At 39.9% G+C, this 13661-nt stretch overlaps 1 long non-coding RNA gene across 1 annotated transcript in view; it reads right to left on the bottom strand.

Annotated features, from left to right (window-relative positions):
* Nucleotides 1–419: 419 nt before the first annotated feature.
* LOC309843581 overlaps nucleotides 420–13661 on the bottom strand; it is a 44981-nt gene continuing 31739 nt past the window's right edge. The window contains exons 2-3 of the long non-coding RNA XR_014300226.1: nucleotides 5496–5623; nucleotides 420–516 (exon numbers count right to left, since the gene is read on the bottom strand). This is a non-coding gene — a long non-coding RNA (uncharacterized lncRNA). The remainder of the gene's footprint in view (nucleotides 517–5495; nucleotides 5624–13661) is intronic.

Below are 13661 nucleotides of genomic sequence, written 5' to 3'. Positions count from 1 at the left end.
TTATAAGATTTTAGTCATGTTTGGTGGCTTCTTAACAGTCCATTGCCCTTGAGAGAGTGACGATATCACTGCTACTTTGGTAGGAAGCGGGACTCAATCCCAGGACCCTGGGAACATGACCTGAGCCGAAGGCAGATGTTTAACCGACTGAGCCACCCAGGTGTCCCACTTTCTTTCTTTTCCTCTTCAGTCACATATTTTAGGCTACTTAGATCTTTGGGAGGTTGGTTAAGTGCTGGAGCAATCACTGCGGCCCTTCATACATTGTCCAGCTGGACATTTGGACCTGCCCTCCTTTAAAGAGAGTCTTGGCTATATGACTTGTTTGGGCCAGTGAAATATGAGTAAAGTGATGGGATACTTCTGGAAAGAAGCTTAAGAGTCAGTGTACAATTTTCCACATTCATTATACCTTACCTGGATGATCATGAAAGCATGAGTTGAGATACAGCCTCTTTCTTGCCAGTCTAGGTCGTTGGGTGACCTTGTTGACCAGAGGTCTCTGGGCAATTCACTCTAGGAGGTAGAATGAGTGAGAAATAAACCTTGAAGCACTGAAATTCAGGGATAATTGTTACTACAAAATAATTGGGGTTATCTTGACTCATATAGTTCTATGTAATTATTATATGAAAATAAGGTGAAAAGTGGATCAATGTCTTTTCACTTCACGAAAATGCAAAAGGTGGTGCTAGCACTGTGTGATCTCAAACAAATAAAAAGATGTTTCCCTAGCCAATGATTTTCCAATTTGAAAATAATTTCCTAATGCATTTCTATAAATAGAGGGAAGAAAGGAAGTTGTTTGACTCATAGGAATAAAGTAAACCATGGGCTTTTATGAAAGTGGCACCAACAATTCAGTAAGAAAGGAAAAAGTCAATTCTGAGACTCAGAATCGATCCATATCCCATCTGCTTTGTGTCCTTCGACTATTATTACCCAGACAACATTGTGTGCATTGTGATTTAGCAAGAGCACCCCTGTGCTGGTCTGATGGAGAGAGGTGTTTAGAGGTGTTGCACAGAACATGTTATGAAATCAAGCCACCGCCAGTGGATGGAGCATTTTATGTTTGGATCCCAACCAGGAAGTTATTTTTCTTGTCAAAGGAAAGGGAATACATTATCCTTCCCAGGGTCACACAAGCAGAAGCACACACAGGATGCCAAAGGCCAGCTAGGGCGGCCATGGCAGGGGAAACAGAGGCTCACATGTACAACAAGGAGATAAGATTTTACAAATCATTTTGGAAGACAGACCAGATGTGCTCTGCCATAGGAATGAAAGACCCAAGGAAATGGCTTTTCAGCATGAGTAGGCCTGAGATCTGGGGCCAGGAACTTAATAAAATACAAGAAGAAAGGAAATACTCACCAAACACCACTGGTTAAGTATTTTTACCCTACCAAGGATAACAGAGCACTCCTACATAGCTTTTGTTATTATACATAAAAGATGTGTGTACATCCAGATAGAGAGATAGATAGAGTCATAGCCTAAGTACAATCATTCTCAAAAATCATTTGTCAGGACGCCTGGGTGGCTCATGGGTTAAAGCCTCTGCCTTTGGCTCAGGTCATGATCCCAGGGTCTTGGGATCGAGCCCCGCATCGGGCTTTCTGCTCAGCAGAGAGCCTGCTTCCTCCTCTCTCTCTCTCTGCCTGCTTCTCTGACTACTTGTGATCTCTGTCTGTCAAATAAATAAATAAAATCTTAAAAAAAAATTATTTGTCATCTTTAAAAAGTTCCAAGTTTCAGAACCCTTCTGGGCAGTCCTATGTAGAGATATAGATATCTGGGCTGGCAGATTCTTTTTGTGATCATTACAGTTAAGATTCTGGGGCCCAGACTGGGACAAGCAACACTTATGTGCCCCCTCTATATTTCCAAGTCACTGCTAAACAATGACTTGCTTTGTGTGTTTTTGTGGAGGAGAAGAGCTGTGGGTAAAGCATGGGTGATTTGTTCCTTTAGTACTGAGATATGTGTAGTGACCTTGGATGAGACTGATGTAGGAAAAAATACCAAATGGCAAAGAAATAGTGGGAGAATTACAGTTAGAAATAAGGATTTGTAATGGGCTTAGGTTAAAAGATCACAAAACTGAAACACAACTTTTATGCTTGAAAAAAAGACATTGGAAGAGCATGGATGTTCAGATTTTTAATTTTGGTTTCAAAGCCATTTTTAATGAGAAGATATGAGAAATTTTACTTTTTCAAAATCATAATATTAGACCACATCTTTGCTGAGTTTTAAATAATCACAGTACGTCTCTTAGGTAGCATAATCGAGGGCAAAGTTAAAAAGACTACAGTTCTACTTCTGTTGGAGAACATAGAGAAGAGACAAAAAAAGGTTAATTTCTTCCCCAGTACCTTTATAAGTAAAATAGGAAATATAGGTCCTGGGGATTGATTTTGAAGGTTGTTAAATCTTAATAATAATAGCTAATATTTACTGAACATCTGCCACATGGCAGACAATTTTATCTGCTCCCAAATCCACTCTCACATCATGTGTCCCAGTGTCAACACCCTAGGTATTCCCTTGCCAAGTGGATTTTGGGCTGGGCCAGCTGATTTACTCTGCCCAATGGGACATTAGCAGACACAGTGTAAATCAAGGCTGAATAAGTGCTTTGACGTTAGATTTCTCCTCTTGAGATTTAGTTGCCATGTAAAAAGCTCGGGCTAAATTACAAAATAATGAGAGGTCACATGGAAAGAAGTTCTAAGCGGATGAGAGGCCGTCTTAGATTATTTCAGCCTTAGTGAAACTCCTGTTAAATGCAGGTGCATAAGATTTTCAGGCAAAACGAGCAGAAGACCCACAGAACTAGCAGAAAAAGTAGAAGACCCAGAAGATGGGCTGAGTCTCACCCACAGAGTCATAAAAATGTTATCTTAAGCGTTATATTAAACACAGTAAATGTTATCTTAAGCTGCTCTATTTTGGAGTGATTTCTTACAAAGCAATAAGCAATTAAAATATGGGTAATATAAGTACAATTGACAAATATGAAAATTGGGGCTCAGAGAAGTTAAATGTATTGTTAAAGTCTTATGTTTATAACTCAAAATGTACCACATAAAGACCCATGTTGTTTTCACTATACTGTACCCTAAATTTTAAGTTGTGTATCCAAACTGCTTACTCAGCATTTCTCCTCTGTTTTATTAGAGGCAGCTTAAACATAAGAGCTCCCAAAGAAGGGACACCGGGGCGGCTCCGTCGGTTGAGAGTCTGCCTTAAACTCAGGTTGTGATCCTGGAGTCCCAGGATTGAGCCCTGCATTGCGTTCCCTGCTCAGTGGGGAGTCTGCTATTTCTCCATGTCCTACTCCCTCTGCTCATGTTCTCTCTCTCTCTCACACTCTTTCTCTCAAATAAATAAATAAAATCTTAAAAAAAAAAAAAAAAGAAACGAACAAAACAAGAAGTCCCAAAATAGAGTCTCGAGTTTCCCCACCCCCAAATTCATTCTCCTCTGGGTTCTCTACCTCAGTAAGTGACACCAGCACCCAGCTAGTTGCTTAGGCCAAAAATCTTTCACTCACACCCCTCAACCAATCCATTAGTAAGTCCTGTCAACTCGAGCTTCAAAGTAGCCTCTGAATTTAACCCCACTGATCGCCATTGTGGGCCACCATCATGTCTCACTTGAACTACCAGCATAGCCTTGGGGCAGAGGGGAGGAGGAGAGAAAGTAGCACCCGAGAGAGCAAGAGAGTAAAAGAAAAGGGGGAAATAAGAGCAACACCTGACTCAACAGCTCTTGTTGTCACCTCCTCCACCCTCCACCCTATCCCCATCCCTGGCCCTGTTGGTTATTGTCAGGGCAACGAGGCTAAATTTAGCAAGAACAGGGGTCTGCCATCTCTCTTTCTCCTTTGCCAAGAGGCTTTAGCTCATTTTTAGAAAAAAAAAACAGGAACTAGATGTGTGTACATCAATTGCAATTGATTTGGGAATAAAGTTTTACATCTGACTTTGGGGAGATGACAACAGGAAGGGACTGAGGTCGTGAGCAGGCATGATCCCTTCATCCACACACTAAATGTTACTTTGGATTTTGATGGTTTAGTCCTCAAGAGAGGAGATCTGGACAGGGGAAGGTTAATTGGCTAAGCAAGGCCAGGACTTCCAATAGAGACTGTTCTCTTAAAAGAAATAAAAAAGCACCAGGATGTGTTAGACCAATAAATAATTCATCGGACTGCCTATTCACAGACTAAGAGAAAAATATTATGGAATGCCTACACGTCAATCAGTCTGCAGTTAGTTAAGTAAACACAGTATGCAGATGTCACTTGTAAAACCTGGATTTATACATTAATCATATGTTTCACCCAGGCAAAAACATCATATCTGGCAACTTGACTTGGAAGTCTATTAAAATCTCATAGCCTTGAAAAGGTTACCTGACATCTTGTAGGCCAGATCTGGGGCTGAATGGACATGTCCCCTGCCACTGAGTGTACAATCGCCAAACACTCAAATGACACTCTAGTTACATTTGCTGCCCTTACAGGGAAACACTGAGGGCTCTGATCCCTCTGGGCCTGCTGGAACTCTCCTGGCTTAGGGGGCACAGCTGCAGCAGCAAATGCAAAAGCAGAATGTGTGTCTGCAGATGCCCCGAGAACAGCTCCATCAGCAACTCCCATCTTTACCTAAACAAGTTTCTCATTGTTCGATCTGCTTTTAAAAGGAAAAAAAAAAAATGATGATGCAGTAATAATATAACAGTTCAGTCTCACTGTGTCCCAGGAACTGGGTTAAGTGCTTCATGTACCATTTTTCTCTTCTATCTAGTGCTTATAGCAACCCTGGGAGGCGGGTACTATTATTATTCTGTTTTTTTTTTTTTCTGATTAAATATGTAGAATATGAAAAACAAAATAAAGGAGTAATCAGTTACCTCATGGGTAATGCAGCAAAAAATTGACACCATGTAGCCTCTGAGGAAGTGCACTCAGAAGGAAATAAAACCACCTGTATGGTGTTCTTACTGAAAGTGTAGAGCAAGTATTCAATTAAGATTAGACAAATCTAAATTAAGGGATCTTCTGAAATATACCTGGGCAGTAACTCTTCAGATGTGTCAAGGGCAAGAAAGACAAAGACAGACTGAGAATCTGTTCCCTATTAAGGGAGATTAACGAAACAAGACAACCACATGTAACATGTGAACTTGGACTGGATTCTGGACCAGAAAAAGAACATCAGTGGGACAGTTGCTGAACGTGAGGACTGTGGATCAGATAACAGTATTTTGTTAATGTTAACTTTCTGATTGTGATCTTTTCACTGTGAAAAATGCATAAAAAATGGTAACATTTGGGGAAACTATGTGATAGGTATTCGGGAATTTTATCTACTGTTTTTCTTTTTTTGCAAGTCAAAAATTACTTCAGAATTAAAAGTTGAAAAATGGAAAAAAGAAAAAGAAAGGAAAAGGGGAGAAAAAAAAAAAAAAAAAACCCTCACATTGTGAAGCATCCCAGCGGAGAATCTAGGAAGACAGGAGGTGATACCAAATCCAGAATGGAAAATGAGAATGCTTCTTTTCCCACAGCTCTTGGTGCCATTTTTGGTTTGTCCATAGAGTGGTTCATCTGAAAGATAAGTGTAAACATTCTTGAGAATGACAGGCTGTTAGATTTGGAAAAGAATTTAGAGATAGTCTTAGGGGTCTCATTTTGCAGAAAAGACAACTGAAACTCAGAAAGGCACGGGGATCATGGGTCCAAGGTCACGCAACAGGAGAGCCAAGATTAGCACCTAGCTCTTCTGGGTCATGGGATACTATTTCTGTGCCAAAAATCACTTCTGAAAGAGGATACCTCTGTGCCACATGGAACCCAAGCTCAGAATCCATGGTGTAGGGCACCTACTCGTTAGCTGTGTGATTCTTTCTGCCTGCTTGGTGAAGATTTGCTTCTGTAGCCAGATAGTCATTCACTTATTCACTCATTTAGCAAATATTAATTGAGTGCTTTCCAAGTGCCCAGCACTGCTTGAAGCACTTTAGATACTGAACCATCAAAAATAAAGACCTTGCGTTCTATTGGACAGGCTGAGATACCACTCCATTCTCTACCATGAATGACCTTGCATGACCTTGGGCACCTCTCTTTACCTCTTAAGTCTCAGTTTGCTCTTCTGTTATGCAGAGAAGGTAGAATTATTCAAAGGCTGTTCTGACTATTAAATAAGATATTGCATCTAAGCTCTTAGAAGAATGTCTGACATGTAGGTACTCAATAAATTTTAAGTATTACTGTTATTTCTTTCCTCTCCAACCTGAACCTGAGTCAGTTACACTAGCTGCTGGGGATGTCTGGGAGCACTCAGCAAAGCTATAGACTATTTCTGAATGCATTGAAAGCTCACATTTAGGAAGGTAAGATTTTCCAACAGAGTAATTTTCCATTTCCCACTCCATTTCTTTGCTATTTTCAAAGGTAGATAAACAATAAAAAGAAAGGGCAAGAAAGGCCAGCTGAGAAAATTGGTGTTGAGCAAGGAATTCAAGTGGGAGTTCTAATATGCAGAATATCAGATAGATTTTTATCTAGATTTAAATGAGACTGGAGGCTGGTTGCATCTACCTCTTCATGGGCATAATTTCGATGCCACTTTAGCCAACCCTTGATTATTTCCACAAATGGAAAGAATAATAGATTACTGTGCATAAAACAAGATAAGGAGAGCCCACTAGTGCTGCTTAGAACAAACTTCTGGTGCCTTCGATTGCTATATCCTGAGAATGTGAGCACCATGCTCTGCCCCATTTCTTGTCGCCTGTCTCCCTAGGGTCAGTTTCATCTAGGTGCCTACTTTCTTTCTCTTCCCCAACCTTCTCCCATAGCATCCAGCAGAGGGACTCCAATTCAGGATGGGTTCAACAAATCTTTGTTAAGTAATAAATCTATTGGGGGCTGTGAAATCTAGTAAAACAGTCAGAAAATAAAGTTCTGGGGTAGTGAAAGGTCCTTCACTCCATTCACAATTCTGTCTGTCCGCACACAGATGGTTGGGACTTCAGTGAAGAGAAAACACTCCAGTCTCATGCTTCCTAGCCAACAATTTTCTGAGAGGTGGGTCATTTAGGGGTTTGTGCTACTATTCTCCAGTCACAACTCTTTACAGAAAGGACATCAGGTAAATCCAACCAGGAGATCTATTTGGTTACATATCTGTTTGTATCTTTGCCTTCCTTGATCATCAGGAATGAATCCATATTTTTAAAAAGTGCTCCAAGTGACTTTATAGGGCCTCTACTGTTGAGAATCAATGCTGTAGATATATTACATGGTCAGGGAATCAGTTGAGCAGATCAATTGTCAAGTTCCAATTTCAAATTTCTGGAGGAAAGAATCTGTGGCTTAGCTTGGGTCAGGTAGCTACCTCAATTCCAGTCAAGTTGGCCAAACAGGCAGGATCCCATGATGCAAACAGATTTGCAGGGAACCCCATTCCCATGAATCTTAAAGAAAAAGGAGGGTGTCACTGTAGGTTAGGAAAAGCATGGTATGGCAAATAATACAGTTGTTCCTACATGTTCCAGAATAATTTAAGGCAGCTTCCAAAGACACAAGCAGTGCAGTAATTTTTATTTGTTTATTTATTTATTTATTATTTTATTTTTTAAAAAAAGATCTTATCTACTTATTTGAGAGAGAGTGTATGTGTACATGAGAGAGAGCATAAGCCAAGAGGGAAGGCAGAGGGAGAAGCGGACTCCCCACCAAGAAGGGAGCCCCATGTGAGACACAATCCCAGGACCCTGGGATCGTGACCTGAGCCAAAGGCAGATGCTTAACCGACTGAGCCATCCAGGTATCCCACTGTGCAATTTTTTTTTTTAAACAAAAAATATTTAAACAGAGAGACCTAGTGGACAGGAAAAGAAGTAGTTGGAGGAATCCAACAAAAAAGAAGTAGGATTGGTGCTTCAAATTATGCCACAAGGCCCAGCACACTCTACTAAAAGTGGATCCCAAATTTGGCTGTTGAGTTTCCTTGCAGTTAACAGAGAAAGAAAATCAACTACTCGATTCCCAACATTCATAAGCTAAAACATACCAATCATCGGTAGAAAGGCAGCTTTTCTGGAACAGAACACTAAGAAGAATTTCTCTTGTGTGGTTAAATGAGCCATATTCTCAATGATCATGTAGGACATAGAGCAGCTTCTCTGACATCACTCAAAGCAGACCTGCAGCCCAAGGCCAAGAGTAGAAGGCAGGGCGAGTATAAAGAGCAGAAGGCAGCATGTGGTCAGTGTAGAGTGGGGATGGGTCCCAACTGGTGAAATAGAGAGCAGCTTTAGTCAAGATATTGTTTTCTATTTTGTAGAGAAATCTTCTACTTGAAACTTCCTCCAAGCCTGCTTCTTCTCCCCTTCAACCTCAACCCCCATCCTGACCACAGACTCTCTGGTATCAAAGTTGGGTTGTTTACTTAACAAGAGCCTACCAGTTAACTACACAGAAACCACATTAGGGTTGGTCCCCTTAAAAGAGCTCTGAGGAAATTGAGGTTCTTTCTGTCCTAACATTAGCTGGTTCACAGAGGACAGAGAAGCATTTACGAGAGGCGCATGAAATGAAAAGGAAATGAGAGAAGGAAATAAAGTTTGACAGCCAGGAGCCATTTGGAGATCATTTATACAACTATCCATGCCTGGGGTGCATCCAGAAATAGACTTCTAATCCAGTGCTCTTCTTACTTCTTCGGCAATCTACTGGATCCACTGAGAAGGGCTGGACCATCTCAGGGTGCAGAAAAGGAGGCAGTGGCCTTGGAAGAGGACATAGGTCTTTGAATCAGACAGGACTAGGCTCGAATCCTGTTCTCTATAGTAGCTTAACTTCTCTCAGCCTGTTTTACCATCTCTGAAATGGGAATAATAATGGCTTCCTGTTGAAGTTAGAAATAATGTAAGTATTAGGAGCAATGCGAAGGATTAGAAATTATACAGCTCATAAATTTGTCTGGCAAGTAAAGAGGAGGTGCTCCATAAATAAAAGTAGTCCATCCATCCATCCTTCCATCCATACACCGATCCTTCTACTTACTATCTTTATTCCTTTTTTCCTGGTCTTTATTATGTCTGAGTATCAGCTATACAGCCAAGGTAGGAAAAAGAAATGGAGTAGCCATGAAAGATTATCTTCCTTCAGAAAGTATCAGTTTCAGAGGAATATTTTGTGCCTCAAAATAAGTGAACAAAAGGGTTCATGGCTCAATATTTTCCAATCGTTCAGATGTTAAGAGCAGTCAGAAACAGTAAGCTGATATTCCCTCTAAAGAGAAGATTACACACCTTCCTTCACTCCAAATATTTGTTTTGTAGCCCATGCATTGGCTCTTAGGTGTCCACTTGTCCATCAGCTCTAGCCATCCTGTAGTACAACCCTGGTCAAACACTCTGCTTCTATAGATAGAGTCCTCTCTCTCTCAACCCTTGAGAAGAAAGAGCTACTTGTCTCTATACTTCTGAAATGGACCTGCCTGACTTTCCTAGGATGCTCTTAATTCTTTGTTTATGTGCTGATTACAAGAAATACATTTTTATTTTATTTTATTTTATTTTACATACTTATTTTTTAGGTAGGTTCCACTTCCAGTGTGGGGCTTGAATTCACAACCCTGAGATTAAGAGTTGTATGATCTACTGACTGAGCCAGCCAGGCTTAATTCTTTGTTTATAACATTAATTTCTTATTCAAATCAGTTATACTTATTTATTATAAAATCCAAAAATTTTTTTTAAACAAATAAGAGAGGAAAAGAGCAAGTCCTGCTAATTACTCCCTTAGAGATTTGGCCTGCTAATCTGTCCCCACGCTTTTTATACCTAGCACACATACCTTCTCTATTTCCTCCCAAAATAGAACCATGTGATACATATTATGGAATGTGCTTTCTTAACACAAAAATTTATCGCCAATATTTCCCCCATGCCACTAAATATTTCATATTATTTTTATTTGCATCTCTTTTATTTCCTCATCGCCTCAGTGAGAGCATCAAAGCAGGAAGTTAGGAAACTAGGGGCCCACTTGGCTGGGTGACTCTGGATAAATTATTCCGTCTTCACCTGGATGATGTACAGTTCTGTGTCAGCATCAAGGTGTTTTGTGATTCCAAGCAAAGTAGTATATTTTCTTGAAAAATAAAAGAATTCTGGATTTTTAAAAGACAAACCTCTTTAGCCCAGGTCATTGTCAGCTTGTATACATGTATTTTTGTAAGGTGAAAACTTGATTACCCTAAGTGTCTTCCATGCAAACCAGATGTTATTCAGGAAGAGAAGAAGCAATGCTTAAAATACATAAATGATGTGTGTATCATTAGCTGTGTACCTCTTCCCACTGCTGGCTTCACTCACAGGCCTAAGTCTTTCCAGTTCTGCTTCTGTGGCTTTCTGAACTTGAACACTGATCTCTACCCAACCTTGAGACCTTCATGTTTTTATGGAGCTGGGTTATCAGTTGTAGAGGGAGCTGATCAAGGTCTCTCTGTTTACTTTACTTAGCCCTCTGACTTCCCTCACAGAAGTCCTGTGGGTGTTATTTGTGGAAAATGTTTCAAGGAGCTGCTGAAACTTTGTTTTCTTAATTAAAAAAAAAAAAAAACTCATGATAGATCCTGAAACCGACTCAATGTTCTTTTTACTGGACAGAGTGTTCACCATTAAACTTACATTAAGTAATTTCACTTTATCCATCAAATCACAAAGGCCTACTGCTTTAAATCTTAATACTTCAAAGATTTTTTTCACCAAAAATACTTTCTACTTTTTATGAACAGATTCCGGTGGTTAAACAGAAACAAAAAACAAGCTACAACAACAAAATAAGCAAATGACATGCTGAAGTGGTATTGACAAAAGAAAACTAGGAAATAAAGGCATGTAAAACACACGCACATGCATATGCACACACATATATACCCATATACTACATACACAATCACTCTGTCTACTGAAAACAATTGGCACAGGCCACACCCATTTCACGTAAATATTTTGGTGGAGTTCAATGCTGAAGAATTGGAATCTAAAGACCTGCTAGGTGTGTCATCCAGAGTAAGTCACTGAAACTCTCATTTGTAAAATGGGACAATAGTACTACCCATGAGAACTAAATAAAAAGTAAAAGTAAAAGCAAATCTAAAGTGTAAAATGATATATAAATGTGAGGATTTTAAAAAGGCAAGGTTCTTGTAACTCATAATAGGAATGCCCAAAGATGCCAATTCCCCAAACTATCCTGCTTTCCCTTAACAGAGGTTCCAGAATGAAGCTTCTGACTTCTCCTTTTGGGTTTGAGTTGCTGACCAAGCCAGTCTCGGGGCCTAGCTTCCCTCTGCGAAAACAACCCTGAGCCTGTTCTTGAACCTCAAGTATGATCTAGTGGGTGAAACTGAGTTCATGAGTCTGTCTGACCTTGGGTTTACCAGTTGCCTTTGCTCAGCTGGGTTAGATGTTTAACTACTTGGTGAGTCATTTTCTAACATTCCGAACTGGGCCAGTCAGCCTTGTCATCTACCTCATTCAGTGGGTTATGGGCAACAGGCAGATAGGTTGACCACTGGGAGAGGAGGGCTTTTTTGGGCCTGGGAATTGCTTTCTATGAACTGCAGTGGCAGGGAGGGCAGGGCGGTACAGTGGTGAGCGTGCAGGAGTCAGGCCCAGGGCGTTTGGGCTGGCACCATCTCTGCCAACTGTTCCTCAGTTTTGTTATCTGGAAAATGACATTATTTCTGGCTCTAAATGAACTGATTTTATTTTATTTTTTTTCAGCTGTACTAAAGTATAACTGACACATATATGCGTTGATTTTAATAAGTATCTCTGATACCTCTACAGTAACCTAAATTTATATACATAATGTCACTTGGTTTTATTCTCAAAAGAATGTTGAGAGATAGTTAGACAATCTGATAGTTATGTCTCCCCTCTTACAGATGAAGACATATAGGCTGTGATAGTTAATTTTACATATCAACCTGCCTGGGCTGAGGCTCTCTAGGAGCTTCTGATATATGCTCAAGTTAGAGACCCTCTCTAAGGCGTCCACTCCCTGCCTCTTAACTCTGGGCCTTTGCACGATGTCCTACCTGCCTGGGATGCCTTTGGTTCTGCCTCCCCACACTCCTTATCCTCGCTTACTTTATTCTTGCCTCAGCATCCCTTGAGGTGATTTACTCCTCACTATTCCAGGTCTGAGAAGACTCCTCTGGGTTGGTTACCCAACTGTGTGCTCCCAGAGAAACCTACCCATTCCTCTAAGGATGATCATTTTATATTGCTCAGTATTAAATTTTCTGTCTCCCTCAATAGGCTGTATGTACCCTGAGACCAAGGAGTCATACTGCATTTATTTCTCTATCTCCAGGGCCTAGAATACTGTCTGGAACTTAGTAGGTATCTGATAAAGGTTTGTTGAATGGACAAATAAATCACTGAATGAATGTAATTAGTCATTGTGTGACACAACTGACTTCACTCTGTTAGCTGAGTCCAAGCCAGCCTGGATGATGTATGGAAAGTGCCCAGCAGGATGGTTGGGTCAAAGAAAGGGATCTACAAATATCTCCTCTTCTTCCTTTTGCTTCCTTTCCTCTCTTTGAAAACATTTTATACAAAAATTCCAGTACTGGATAAAGACAATGTTCTTGATTGATTGATTGACTGAAGGAAGATGAGGAATGGTTTCCAACCATCCACCTAAAAATCATGGTTTCTGAGAGCATCCCTTGTCATATTCAAAACAATGGTCTGTATTTGACGACCATCAAAAACAATTTATGGTTGACTACTTGGAAAAGATTTGATTTTCTTCTCATACTTTAGTTTTTGTTTTAAGTTTCCTTTAATAAAAATTCTAAAATATTTTGGACATTTGAAAGGCTAGCACTAGCACCATGGTCATCTGTTTATCTACTATCCAGAATAGAGTTTCTCAACCCCAGCATAAGACATTTGGGTATAGGTAATTTTTGTTGTTGGAGGCTGTCCTGTGCATTATAGAATGTTCAGTGGCATTCCTGGCTGCTACTTACCAGATGCCAGTAGTACCCCTACTCTTACCTTGTGTCAGCCAGAAACGTCTCCAAACATTGCAAAATATCTCCTAGTTTAGTTGTTATCTCCTACTTTAGTTGTTTCCTCTCCCCCACTGAGAACCAATCTGATTAAAAAAAAAACAAAAAACCAAAAAACTATGATTTTGCTATATCTGCTCTATTATATAATTTTTTTCCAAAACCATTTGAGAATAAATTGCAGATATACTGGGGGTTCACACCCATATATTTTTAAAATTTTAATTGTATTTTTTAATTTATTTTTATATAAACTCAGCTTCCAACATGGGGCTCAAACTCATAACCACAAGATCAAGAGTCCCATGCTCTACTGACTGAGCCAGCCACACACCTCACTCCCATATATTTCAGAAAGCGTCTGCTAACACTAAGGATATTGACCTACATAATCAATTTCTTTATACATGTAAGAATATTTCTAAATCTCTAATATTATCTAATACCCAGACCATATACTTTATTTATGCAGAGTAATATTGACCTTGAGTATGGGAAAAGAAGATATATTTTAATGGCTAATTCTGGTCTTAT

This window comes from Mustela nivalis (genome assembly GCF_964662115.1).
Source record: "Mustela nivalis genome assembly, chromosome: 1".
Lineage (NCBI taxonomy): Eukaryota > Metazoa > Chordata > Mammalia > Carnivora > Mustelidae > Mustela > Mustela nivalis.
Note: the sequence above shows the minus strand (reverse complement) of the source record. Positions and strands in the feature narration are given on the sequence as shown.